The sequence below is a fragment of the Callithrix jacchus genome, chromosome 14 (genome assembly GCF_049354715.1).
Source record: "Callithrix jacchus isolate 240 chromosome 14, calJac240_pri, whole genome shotgun sequence".
NCBI lineage: Eukaryota > Metazoa > Chordata > Mammalia > Primates > Cebidae > Callithrix > Callithrix jacchus.
In genome coordinates this window covers 48,755,322-48,769,574 of record NC_133515.1, presented here as the reverse complement: position 1 = coordinate 48,769,574, position 14,253 = coordinate 48,755,322, and the positions used below count along the sequence as shown (strand labels likewise).

The window sequence follows — 14,253 nt, the reverse complement described above, 5'->3', positions numbered from 1 at the left end:
CTTTTCTGTTAAAAATAAAAAAATAGTGTTGAGGCCTGGTGGTGGCTCACGCTTATAATCGCAGCACCTTGGGAGGCTGAAGTGGGTGGATCACTTGTGCTCAGGAGTTTGAGACCAGCCTGGCCAACATGGGGAAACTTGTCTCTACTAAAAATTGAAAAAATTAGCTGGGTGGGGTGGCACGCACCTGTAGTCCCACATACTCAGGAAGCTAAGGTGGGAGGATCGCTTGAACTCAGGAGATGGAGGTTGCAGTGAGCCAAGATTGCAACACTGCGTTCTGACCTGGGTGACAGAGCAAGACCCTGTTTCAAAAAAAAAAAAAAAAAAAAGTTTTGGGCTAAGTTTAATTCCTTTAAATATTTTATTTTGTTTTATTTTAGAGACAGGGTCTTGCTATGTTACCCAGGCTTGTCTTGAACTCCTGAGCTCAAGAGATCTTTGTGTCTCAGCCTCTCGAAGTGCTGGGATTACAGGTGTGAGCCACCATGCCCACCCAAGTTTAATTTTTGTTTTTGTTTTGTTTTTTGAGACAGGGTCTTACTCTTTTGGCCAAGCTGGAATACAGTGTCGTGATCATAGCTCACTGCAGCTTCAACCTCCCAGGTCCAAACATTTTCCCACCTCAGCTTCCCGAGTTAGCTGGGACTACAGGCATGTACCACCATGCCTGGCCAATGTTTTGATTTTTCTGCAGAGATAGAGTTTCACTATGTTGTTCAGGCTGGTCTCGAACTCCTGGCCTCAAGCCATCCTCCCACCTAGCCTCCCAAAGTGATGGGATTACAGGCGTTAGCCATTACGCCCAGCCAAGTTTAATTTCTGACCTATAAACGTTATCATTATAGGTTCTTCTGCTTAAGAGATACAACCAAAGTGTACCTATTCATTCATTCCGCAAATATTGTGTGCCAGGCCCCACACTGGGCTGAGTACTGTTCTACTCATATGATATGTAACAGCAGGCAAAACATCTCTATCCTCACCAAGCTGATATTCAAGTGAGGGAGACAGATGAGAAACATAATGCATAAGGAAATTAGGCAACATGAGTCCTATAGCGAAATAAGACCAAGCTTAGGTGGATCTGACATGTGCGGAGAAGCAGTTTGCGATCTTAAGTGCAGGCTTTGTTGAGAATTAACTTTAAGCAAATGGCGCCAATGTTTAGGGGAAGAATATTCCAGGAAGTGGTAACAGGTGCACGGAGTCCCAAGAAAGCAGTATCATGGCTTATTCCAGAAACAGCAAGGAGGCCAAAGTGACTGCATAGTGGGCCAGGTGGGAAGATCAAGGAGATTAGGTAGGGCCTCGGGCTGTTGGAGGATTTCAGTTTCCACTGTTTCCTTGCTTCCTCTGAGTAAGGCACTTTAAGCAGAGAGGAACTCAATTTGACTTTCATTTTAAAGGGTTTCTGTGGGCCAGGCGTGGTGGCTCTGCTTGTAATCTCAGCACTTTGGGAAGCTGAGGTGAATGGATCACCTGAAGTCAAGAGACTGAGACCACAGGCCAACATGGTGAAACCCCGTCTCTACTGAAAACACAAAAATTAGCTGGGCGTGGTGGCGGCACCTGTAATCCCAGCTACTCAGGAGGCTGAGGCAGGAGAATTGCTTGAACCCAGGAATCGGAGGTTGCATGAGCTGCAATCATGCCATTGCACTCCAGCCTAGGTGACAGAGCAAGACTCTGCCTCAAAAAGAAAAGAGGGGGTCCTGTTGAGACCCCTCCTTTTGAGAACAGGCGGAAGGGGACAAGACAGAAACAAAGAGACCAGGTGGGAGCCTACTGTAATGACCCAAGCAAGAGCTGGGAGTGGTTCAAACCAGCATGTAGAGTGTCAGGGATAAAAAGGGATCACATTCTGGATAAGTTCTGCAAACAGAACCAACAGGATATCCAGAGGGATGCAATCTGGGCTGGGAGAGAAAGAGAAGAGTCAAGTTAAGTGACTCCAAGGTTTGAAGCCTGAACAACTACAAAAAATGGAGTTGTCATCAGCTGAGGTGGGGAAGCTGCTGATGCAGCAGGCTTGGGGGTAGATAAGGGGTTCCATTTCGGATACATTGCTTTGACATCCAATTGCGGCCATCGTTGGGCTTTGGATATGTGAATCTGGAGTTCGGGAGAGAGGGCTGAGCAGAAGACATAATTTGGGAGTTGTAACTATGTAGATAGATAATTTTTTTTTCTTGAGACGAGTCTCACTCTGTCGCCCAGGCTGGAGTGCAGTGACACAATCTCAGCTCACTGCAACCTATGCCTCCCGGGTTCAAGAGGTTCTCCGGTCTCAGCCTCCCAAGTAGCCAGGACTACAGGCAAGCACCACCATGTCCAGCTAATTTTTTTATTTTTAGTAGAAACAGGGTTTCCCATGTTGGCCAGGATGGTCTCAATTTGCTGACCTTGTAATCTACCTGCCTCAGCCTCCCAAAGTGCTTAGATTACAGGCATGAGCAACCACACCCAGCCAATAGTTATTTACTTTTTTCCATCCTTTTAACATGAATATTTTCAAGCATACACAAATGTACACACATTTAGTACATATACCTTCTACCTTCATTCAACAATTATTAACATTTTGCCATATTAGCTCTATATTTATCTATCTTTTAAAATAAAAACAGAGACAGGTTCTCACTATGTTCCCCAGGCTAGTTTCAAACTCCTGGGCTCATGCGATCTTCTCCCTTTTGCCTCCAAAAGTGCTGGTATTACAGGCATGAGCCACCCAGCCCAGCCATATTTGTCTATTTATATATGCTTTTATTCGTTTGTTTAGCTGAGCCATTTCAGAGTGGGAAACATCTTGTTGCTTCGCTCTTGAATACTCTGGCATTACTGAAAGGAATGTAAAATCCCCCAAATCAATGAGATAACAGAGCTCAAATCAATGAGATAACAGAGCTCTATACCCCTAGGTGAGCAACCTAATACACCTAGGGGCCTAGACTCCATAAAGCATGAAGAGGTCAGCTGGACATGGTGGCTTTCGCCTGTAATCCCAGCACTTTGAGAGGCTGAGGGAGGCAAATCACTTGAGTCCGGGAGTTCAAGACCAGCCTGGGTGACATGGTGAAACCCCATCTCTACAAAAAAATTTACTGGGCTTGGCTGAGCATGCATAGTCCCAGCTACTTGGGAGGCTGAGGTGGGAGGATCATCTGAACCTGGGAGGTAAAGGCTACAATGAGCTGTGATCACCCCACTGCACTCCAGCCTGGGTGACAGAGTGAGACCCTATCTTAAAAAAAAAAAAAAAAAAAAAAGTGATCAAGTCACAATATTGCTGTCTGAATTGGCAATGATTCAGTTCAGTTTTCAGCACTAACTCAAAACAAACCAATCATCAATATCAAAGGCCAATTTAGGAAATTAAGAAGTTAAATGACAATTTTGTTTTTTTAAACCGCAGAGTTAACACTTCTTTAAAGGTGCTCCTCACATCTACCTACACAAAATAAACTGTGGTTAAAAACGAAAAGTATGACAGTCCAAAGAAGCAAGACATATTTAAATTTTTAAAAATCCACTAAATTATTTTCTTTCCTTGTAAATATTATTCATAGCCTCTCCATAGCTGCCATAAAATATTGTATCTGTAGCTTCGGAGCAAACTCCTATCTTGTATCTGGTCCTTGGGCATAACTATAAAAAGGTTGATTGATTGATTATTGAGACGGGGTCTTGCTTTGTCACCCAGGCTGGAGTGCACTCACATAATCATGACTCATTACAGCCTCAAACTCCTAGGCTCAAGGGATCCTCCCACCTCAGTTTCCTGAGTAGCTAGGACTACAGGCACCAGCCACCACGCCCAGCTAAAAAGATTGATTTTTAGATAGGAGGTTGCTAAGCAGTCAAGCAAATTTCATTCATTTTGGGTTTCCCAAACCCCTCCCTTTGTGACTCAGGAAATAACCACCAACGAAATAAATCACATATGGAACTAAGATCAGACATGTATTTAACAATAAATAATTTTTAAAAATTTGATGTTGGCTGTAGCTAGAAATCCAAAGATAAGGCCGGGCGTGGTGGCTCACACTTTGGATGTCCAAGGCAGGCAGATCACCTGAGGTCAGGAGTTCAAGACCAGCCTGGCCAATGTGGTGAAACCTTGTCTCTACTAAAAATACAAAAATGAGCCGGGCATGGTGGCATGCACCTGTAATCCCAGCTACTTGGGAGGCTGAGGCAGGAGAATCACTTGAACTCGGGAGGCAGAGGTTGCAGCGAGTCAAGATTGTACCACTGCACTCCAGCCTGGGCAACAGAGCAAGGCTCTGTATCAAAAAAAAAAATAAAAAAAGAAAAGAAATCCAGAGATAAAAGACACTGGATTGAAGACGAGGGAAATGCTTGGATCTAGCATTATGAATTTTATCCTAAGAGAAACTAAATCTGTCCACTTGAGGGAGGCTGAAGAATTGCTAGTAATGAACTAATCAGCTTGGGAAATGTCGCTAAACCTCTTCCCAGAGCCAGTTCCTTTTCTCTTCATCTCCTGTTCTTTGTCCAGGAACCTCTTCTGTCTCATTTTTCAGCCATGCACCAAGTTCAGAAAAGAAACTACCATTTCCTAGACTTGTGTCTATATAGTTCAGAACAAAATTAAGTCCAGAACAATATCCGCTCCATTCTGATCCATAGGGAGGGATTTAAAGAAATAGAGGACCTGTAATCCAAGCACTTTGGGGGCCAACGCGGGTGGATCACCTGAGGTTGGGAGTTCAAGACCAGCCTGACCAACATGGTGAAACCCCGTCTTAATTTAAAACAAAAAGAAAAGAAAAGAACAGAGGAAAAAAGAGAAAAAAAAGTGGAGAAGAAAAGAGGAGGGGCAGAGAGAAGGGAAGAAATGGGAGGAAGGACTATGATGACTATTTTTCCACTTAATCCACTGTCTACTAAGTGTAGAAGGACTAAAGGGGGAAAAAAAAGCGTTCTATTTTTAAATGAGCTGCTTCCACATTCTAGGATGGTTGCCAAACGATGCAGAAAGACACTGAAATGGGCTTTAGAATGCAGCAGTAGGTTCCCTAGGCCTAATCTAGAAGCAGGAAGTTTAGAAAAGAGGAATAAAAGTACTCTGTGTAATAACCTCAGAGGTGATCTACAATTGGACCAGGGAAATCTTTGCTGACTTGTTGCTTTGACGCATACTTCCCTTTTCAGCTTAACAGAATTTAAATTATTGTCACTAGGAATTGTTGCTAGTCTTGGGAGACTGGGTATGTTGAGTTTTGTCCAAGAGCTACCCACGAGCAACCAGGAATAGAGCTGCAGAAGGAAGCTAAGGGAAGTGGGCAGGCATGTCCTGACTGTCACAATGGCAGAGGGGCCCCAAATCATGCATTCAGCTAACACACAGAGTGTTTGTTACATGTGAGGTGCTGCTCCCAGGGCTTTATCTTTGTAACTGTGAAACAACTTTTCTTCCAAACTTATGAATAAGGAAACGGGTACAGAAAGGTGAGAGGGTCTGTCCTAGGTCTCTCAAGTGATGAATGGAAAAGCCAGGTTGAACCCAGGTAATCTGGAGCTTAGACAGCAGGATTTTGCCTCCCAAAGCATTGGGAAAAAAAAAAAAAAAAAAAAGACAGCAGGATTTTAACCACTTCAGAGGGTGGGAATTGAAAGGTTCTTGCTCCTCCTTTCTGCCCTGCCTTGTAAACATCCTTTAATTTCTGGCCCATTAAAGTTCTCATTATAGGTTCTTTTGCTTAGGAGATACAACCAAAGTGTGACTATTCATTCAATTCATTCATTCCACAAATAGCCCCCATCCTTGCTTCTTTGGGTAGAAATCACCCCCTGCCTCACTCCCATAGAATTATTTGCAAAACTCTGCCTCAGAAGTAGATTGCTTGGGATTATTATGGTTTGAGGGCTCTCCTGGTAGTTGGGGGTAGGTGGGTGGGAGGATGGGGAATCCGCCCCATAGGTAGAAAGTAGAGAATTGAAGTGGACAGGGAAAGTGGTATTACTGTTAGTGGGGCTGAGGAGGGGTGGGAGGAAGGCTTAGAGGGGGTGCAGCCTTCTCAGCCCCACCTTTCCTCTGAGATGGCAGCACCCAACCAGAAGACCAGTGGGGTGGCTGGCGATACTGTTTCTGTACCTCATTTATTGCCATATTCTTGACTCCCAGCACAGTGCTTAGAGTTTATGCTGGTTGAATGGTTGAATAAATGAATAAACTGACTTCGTAATGCATGATCTTTTACAAGGTTTTGTTTTCCTCTTTGTTTTGGCTACATATTGAGTTTTCCTTGTTGTTGCATGGAGGCTTTCCCTTTTGCTCAACTTCTTCCCCAGTAACAAAGCATCTAGAGTAGATGTGAAAACATCTGTGTCTTGTAAAAGCCCAAATAGCCATTTTGCAGGGCCAGGTGATCTGCTAACATTAATTGCATTCTACCTCCCTTGCTCCTAAGCTAGAGTGCAGTGACATAATCTCAGCTCACTGCAACCTCTGCCTCCCTGGTTCAAGTGATTCTTCTGCCTCAGCCTCCTGAATAGCTGGGACTACAGGCACACACCACCGCACCTGGCTTTTTTTTTTTTTTTTTTTTTTAGTAGAGACAGGGTTTTACCATGTTGGCCAGGCTGGTCTTGACCTCCTGACCACAGGGGATCCCCCCACCTCAGCCTCCCAAAGTGCTGGGATTATAGGTGTGAGCCACGATGCCTGTGAATAACTTTTGACTTCTCTGGATTAGTAAGTTTAAAATTAAAAACAGCCAGCCTGGGCAACATAGCAAGACTCTGTCTCTATAAAAAATAAAAAAGTTAGCTGGGCATGGTGGTGTGTGACTGTAATGTCAGCTACTTGGGAGACTGAGGTAGGAGGATTGATTGAGCCTGGGAGGTCGAGGCTGCAGTGGCCTGTGATCATGTCACTGCACTGTAGCCTGGGTGACAGAGCAAGACCCTGTCTCAAAAAAAAAAAAAAGATTAAGTAACAGAACATTACTAGAACATGTGCATATTCTATGACCTAGCAATTCTCCTAGGTACAAACCCAACAGGTATGCAAATATGTGTTCACCAAAAGACAACTCAAGTTCAATAACTCTTATCATTTTGTCACTTTCATCTTAAATCCTAATTTTTTTTTTTGAGACAAAGTCTCAATCTATCACCCAGCCTGGAGTGCAGTGGTGTGATCTCGGCTCACTACAACCTCCACCTCCTGGGTTCAAGCAGTTCTCCTGCCTCAGTCTCTGAAGTAGCTGGTATTACAGGCACGTGCCACCAGGCTGAGGCAGGATAATCACTTGAACCTGGGAGGCGGAGGTTGTGGTGAGCTGAGATTGCCCCATTGTACTCCAGCCTGGGCAACAAGAGCGAAACTCCATCTCAAAAAAAAAAAAAAAAAATACACACACACACACATATGGCTGGGTACAGTGGGTCATGCCTATAATCCCAGCACCAACACTTTGGGAGGCCGAGGCAGGTGAATCACCTGAAGTCAGGAGTTCCAGACCAGCCTGGTCAACATGGTGAAACCCCGTCTCCACTTAAAATACAAAAATTAGCTGGGTGTGGTGGCAGGCACCTGTAATCCCAGCTACTCAGGAGAATCGCCTGAACCCAGGAGGCAGAGGTTGCTGTGAGCTGAGACCACGCCATTGCACTCCAGCCTGGGCGACAAAGCAAGGCTCCATCTCAAAAAATAAATAAACAAAATAATTGCCATAGCTCCCCACTACACACACTCCTACAAATATATAGTATATGATTTCAGACTTTTCCAACAGAGACCAAAATACACAATCATCCTTAACTGAAATAATCATCTTGAGTTAGGCTTAAGTTTTTGAGTACAGAGTTTGCACTTGATTTATTAAGCAGTGGAGAGCTGCTCAAAGTCTTTGAGGAAGTCTCACTAACTTCAGTTACCTTAAGCTGGCAGCCACAGGCAAGATACAAACAGATCTCAGACTTCATTAAGATCTTCGGTTGCTGTTTCTGCACGCCCCCTTCTGGCTAAGTGCTCATCGCTAAATGATGCCATTTTATTGTTTTATTTTATTTTATATAAATATTTAAAAAGTTTAATTCTAACTTTTTTTTTTTTGAGGAGATGGAGTCTCTGTCGTCCATGCTAGAGTGCAGTGGCACGATCTCGGCTCACTGCAGCCTCTGCCTCCTGGATTCAAGCAGTTCTGTCTCAGCCTCTGAAGTAGCTGGGGTTATAGGTCCACACCACATGCCCCGCTAACTTTTGTTATTTTTAGTAAAGACAGGGTTTCACCATGTTGGCCCAGCCGGTCTTGAGCTCCTAACCTCGAGTGATCCGCCCGCCTTGGCCTCCCAAAGTGCTGGGATTGCAGGCGTGAGCCACTGGGCTCACTACTAAATGAACCATTTTATTAACTGTAGCTGCTGACAAAGGCAGACATTGACGCAGAAATTGCCATTGCCACGGGAAGGAAGAGTTTATTGTGAAAATAAAGTATCTTTCTCTAGTGATAAATTTTAAAAAAGAAGAAGAAAAAGAAAGATAAAACATGAACTTTCATTAGATTATTTGTCAACATTTGGTGGTAGATAAACCAACAACCCATTCCAACTCCCCTGAAATTTTCCCATGGGTTAATTGACAGAGGAATAGTACATTTTGATTGGACATTTCTTTATAGTGACTTAATCCTCCCTGAAGGTGTTTCCTCCCTTTGAAATCAGAGAAAAGACACATTTGGTGACGACAATCAAAAGCTGGACAGGAGACACCTGGTGTTTGGAATGCTTTACCAAATTATTTGTCTTCCTTTGTTACCTCAGGGAGGAAGGCAGCCACAGCCTCTTCGTTTTCTTCCTGCCTTGGTTTACAAAGTTAGTCAAATACCCTGTACCACAGAGTGACTGGGTTAATGATTTATCTAAATGGAGTAAAAGCCATATGCTATTGCAACGTTGCATTTCAGTCTATTTTTCCAAACTAGTTAGCTATTGCACACTAATGATGTAGCTTAATGCTGTGTCACTTGGCTGTTCTAGAACATTTGTGTATATTATGTTCACAGTGCTGCAAAGAGCAACAGAGAACTTCCCTTTTTAATAGTTACAGTCTTTCTGAAAGCCCTGGAAGAAAAAAAGAAAAAAGTGACCAAAGAAACAAGACAGCATTCAGGTAATGTTTAAATCAGATTGGACCTCAGATCAAAGGGCAGGTTTAAAGTAAATGTTGAAATTTCATAGATTCAGAAAGTGTTCAGCTTGATGAATTAATGTACAGATCATTACTGTTCAGATTGATGAATTTCCTCAAAGCTCACACTCTTCTGTATTGCCCACAAATCTTAAACAGAACATTATCACAACCCTAGGAACCTTCTTGTGACCATTCCAGTAACAAAATCCCCTAAGATTAATCATATTATCTCTTCTGACATCATAAATTAGTTTGTTTATTTTTTTAACTTTATACAAATGGAATAATATGGTTTTTTGTTTGTTTTTGTTTGATTTTTTTGATACAGAGTCTCACTCTGTTGCCCAGGTTGGAGTCCAGTGGCACAATCTCTGCTCACTGCAACCTCTACCTCTCAGGTTCAAGCGATTCTCCTGCCTCAGCCTCCTGAGTAGCTGAAATTACAGGCACCCACCACCATACCTGGCTACTTTTTGTATTTTTAGTACAGACAGGGTTTTGCCATGTTGGCCAGGCTGGTCTCCAACTCCTGACCTTCAGTGATCTGCCTGCCTTGGCCTTCAAAGTGCTGGGATTACAAGTGTGAGCCACCACTCTGGGCTGGACTAATATGTTTTGATATCTGGATTCTCAACTTTTAAGTTTGTGAAGTTCACCCATGTGGTTTTATGCAGCTGTAGTTCATTCATTCTCATTGATACATAATATTCCATCATGTGTATATACCACAATTTATTCATTCTACCACTGATGGACATTTGGGCACCTTCCAGCTTTGGTTTTTATGGATACTGCTGCTCTTTCTTTCTTTCTTTCTTTTTTTTTTTTTTGAGATGGAGTTTCGCTCTTGTTACCCAGGCTGGAGTGCAATGGCACGATCTCGGCTCAAGGCAACCTCCGCCTCCTGGGTTCAAGCGATTCTCCTGCCTCAGCCTCCCGAGTAGCTGGGACTACAGGCGCGCACCACCGTGCCCAGCTAGTTTTTGTATTTTTAGTAGAGACGGGGTTTCACCATGTTGACCAGGATGGTCTCGATCTCTTGACCTCGTGATCCACCTGTCTTGGCCTCCCAAAGTGCTGGGATTATAGGTGTGAGCCGCCACGCCCAGCTACTGCTGCTCTTAATAGTCTTAAACGTGTCTTTTAGGCCAGGTGCTGTGGTTCATGCCTGTAATCCCAGCACTTTGGGAGGCCAGGGTGGGCAGATCACCTGAGGTCAGGAGTTCAAGACCAGCTTGGCTAACATGGTGAAACCCAGTTTCTACCAAAAATACAAAAAATTGATTGCACATCTAAAGGCCGAGCTGCCCCATAGCTACGATGCCTCGTGGAAGCTGAAGCCGCAGCCGCACCTCCCGCATGGCCCCTCCAGCCAGCCAGGCCCCTCAGATGAGAGCTGCGCCCAGGCCAGCACCAGCTGCTCAGCCACCAGCAGCGGCACCCCCCTCTGCAGTTGGCTCTCCTGCTGCTGTGCCCCGGCAGCCAGGTCTGCTGGCCCGGGTAGCAACGACTGGGCCACGCCATTACTGGGGGCTTCAGTGGAGGAAGTGATCCTGAGCCGGAGAGGCCTGACATCACTTACCAGGAGGCTCAGGGGACCAAGCTGGCACAGCAGCAGCAGTCTTGCTTCTATGAGATCAAACAGCTTTTGGAGTATGCCCATAACCAGGGTGACATCAAGCTCTGTGAGGGTTTCAGTGAGGTGCTGAAACAGTGTCGACTTGCAAACGGATTGGCCTAATCAAGAAGTTCAACCTGGAGAAATGGAAAACCAGCTCTCATAACCAAGTTAATTTAATATAAAATTTTAATTAATAGTGAAGGTATAAAGTATAGCCATCAGTTAAGCCTCTCCTGTCATTCCTAGCTTCATTGCTTCAGGATTGAAATGGAACGGGGTGTTCCTACTCTGTAGAATTTGGAGCTGGTCAAATGTTTGTGTGGCCTCCTTAAACTAGCTGTTATGATTTTATTCTTTGTGAGTTAATTAGAATAAAGCGATTTTCTTCCAAGAAAAAAAATACAAAAAATTAGCCAGGCATGGTGGTGTGCACCTATAATCCCAGCTACTCGATAGGCTGAGGCAGGAGAATCACTTGAACCTGGGGGGCAGAGGTTGCAGTGAGCCAAGATCATGCCACTATACTCCAGCTTGGGCAACAAGAGTGAAATTCCATCTCAAAAAACAAAATATGTCTTTTGATGACCATATATACTCATTTCTATTGGGTATGAACACCTGTGTAATATAAATAAAATTACATATACATATACACATGTGTGTATATATATATATACACACATATTTAGGGTTACTAGACATGGCCAACCATATATTTGAGCATTCTTTTTCTAAAATTTTTTTTTATTATTATTTAGAGACCGGTCTCACTCTGTTGCCCAGGCTGGAGGGTGGTGGCACGATCATAGTTCACTGCAGACTTGATCTCCTGGGCTCAAGCAATCTTCCTGCCTCAGCCTCACAAGTAGCTGAGACTGCAGATATGCACCATCACACCTGACTTCTTTTTATTTTTTATTTTTCTCATTGTGTTACCCAGGCTGGTCTGAACTCCTGGCCTCAAAACAATCCTCTCATCTCAGCCTCCCAAAGTGCTGGGATTACAACTGTGAACCACCACGCCTGGCTCATATGAGCATACTTGTTGCTGTATATCTTTGCCAAAACTTAGTACAGTCAGCTCTCCATATCCATGGGTTTCACATATGTGAATTCAACCAACTGAGAATGGAAAATATTTGCAGGAAAAAAACACAATAAAAAACAAGAATACAATAAAGAAAAAAATTTAAGCATAACAACTATTTATTTACTTAGCATTTAGGTTGCATTAGGTATTATAAGTAATCTAGAGTGATTTAAAGCATATAGGAGGATGTTATAGGTTATATGCAAATACTACACCATTTTATATCAGGGACATGAACCTCTGCAGATTTTGGTATCCAAGGGATCCTAGAACCAATCCTCCATGGATACCAAGGGACAACTATATTTTGTGTCTTTTTTTATTTTAGCTATTCTGCTGGGTACAAAGTGGTATTGCATTGTAGTTTTAAGAAAGACTTTTATTGAAGTATGCTATACATACATAAAAGTGCACATATCATAAGTATATAGCTTGGTGAATGGTTATAAACTGAACACAACTATGTCATCAGCACCCAGATCCAGAAGCAGTACATTATCACTATTCCCAAACTTCCTTGTGTTCCCTTTTAATCACTACCCTCCCTCCCACAGAGATGACCTCTATGCTGACTTCAAACTAATAGATTCGTTTTGACTGGTCTTTGTACTTTATGTAAACAAGATCATAAAGAAAGCATTTTCATATGTCTGATTGTATGAGCATTCTTTCTGTTTGTTCTATCTCCTCACCAGTACTTGGTATCTTCCTTTTTTTTTTTTAGCTGGAGTCTCACTCTGTCACCCAGGCTGGAATGCAGTGGTGCAATCTTGGTTCACTGCAACCTCTGCCTCCTGGGTTCAAGCAATTCTCCTGCCTCAGCCTCCTGAGTAACTAGGATTACAGGCATGTGCCACCACACCCGGCTAATTTTTGTATTTTTAGTAGAGATGGAGTTTCACCACGTTGGCCAGGCTGGTCTCGAACTCCTGATCTCAGGGTGATCTGCCTGCTTTGGCTTCACAAAGGGCCGGGATTACAGATGTGAGCCACTGTGCTTGGCCAGTATTTTCCATCTTTTTAACTTACTCTGGTTGGTGTGTAATGTATTGTGTTGTGATTTTGTAACATATTACATTGTAGTTTTAATTTGCTTTCCTCTGATAACTGAAGAAATTGGATATCTTTTTGTATACTTCTTAACCATTTGGATCTCTTTTGTAACATCTGTTCAAGTCTTTCTTCTATTCTATAAGATTGTCTTTTTCTTATTGACTTGTCAGAGTTCATCAGTTTCTCATAAAGTTAAACATTACACCCATCATATGACCCAACTACTCCACTTCTAGGAATTTACTCAAAATAAAAACATATGTTTACAAATGAGTTGCACATGAATGTTCATTATCAGCTTTACTCGTAATAGTTGAACATTGGAAACAACATATATGCCCATTAACAGGAGAATGGATAAACAAAGTGTGTAATATTCATAAAGCAAAATACTAAGTAGTAAAAAGGAGTGGACTACTGATAATATGCAACAATATGCAAGAATTCAAAAGCATGCTGAATTGAAGAGGCAAACACAACAGCACCTACTAAATAATTCCATTTATATAAAGTTCTAAGACAGGCAAAGTTAATCCTTGATGAAAGGAATTAGAATAGTAGTTGTTTCTGGGGAGTAAGAAGGTAAGAAGAGAATTGACTAGATGGAGGCTCAAGTTGCTTTTTGGGGTTTTTGTGTGTGGTTAATGCAGGTTTATGTGTTTGTGAAAACTGATCACAATTTGTATCTGTGCATTTTGCTGTGTGATAATCATACTTTGAGTAAAGAGTAGTATAAAACATTTCTTATGTATAATAAGCCTTATTCCTACAACCCCAAAAGGTGAAGGGAGGAATGAAATCACTCAGGATACGAAACTCATTCTTTGAAAAGAAAGCTAACTTTTTTTTTTTTTTTCTGAGACAAAGTCTCACTTCGTTGCCCAGGCTGGAGTGCAGTGGTGTGATCTCAGCTCACTGCAACCTCCGCCTCCCGGATTCAAGTGATTCTCCTGCCTCAGCCTCCCAAGCAGCTGGGATTACAGGCACTGCCACCATGCCTGGCTAACTTTTTGTATTTTTAGTAAAGGCAGGGTTTCACCATGTTTGCCAGGTTGGTCTCAAACTCCTGACCTTGTGATCTGCCTGTCTCGGCCTCCCAAAGCACTGGAATTACAGGCGGGAGCCACGGCTGTATTTTTAACAGCCTGAAGGTAGCTCTGGATGCTAGGGTTGCCTACTAAAGTAAATGATTTGGTAATTGGTATAACTTCTCCCTCAAATTAAAGATTTTTATTTCTCAAGATAAGATACATTTTACAGAATTGGGATATATACATTTTGTAAATTATTCTGTACTTCTTCATGCTGCCCATATGCTATGCC

At 42.9% G+C, this 14,253-nt stretch overlaps 1 pseudogene; it reads left to right on the top strand.

Moving 5' to 3' along the window:
• The first annotated feature begins 10,486 nt into the window (after positions 1-10,486).
• Positions 10,487-10,958, top strand: LOC100394307 (putative coiled-coil-helix-coiled-coil-helix domain-containing protein CHCHD2P9, mitochondrial pseudogene; annotated as a pseudogene).
• Positions 10,959-14,253: the final 3,295 nt, after the last annotated feature.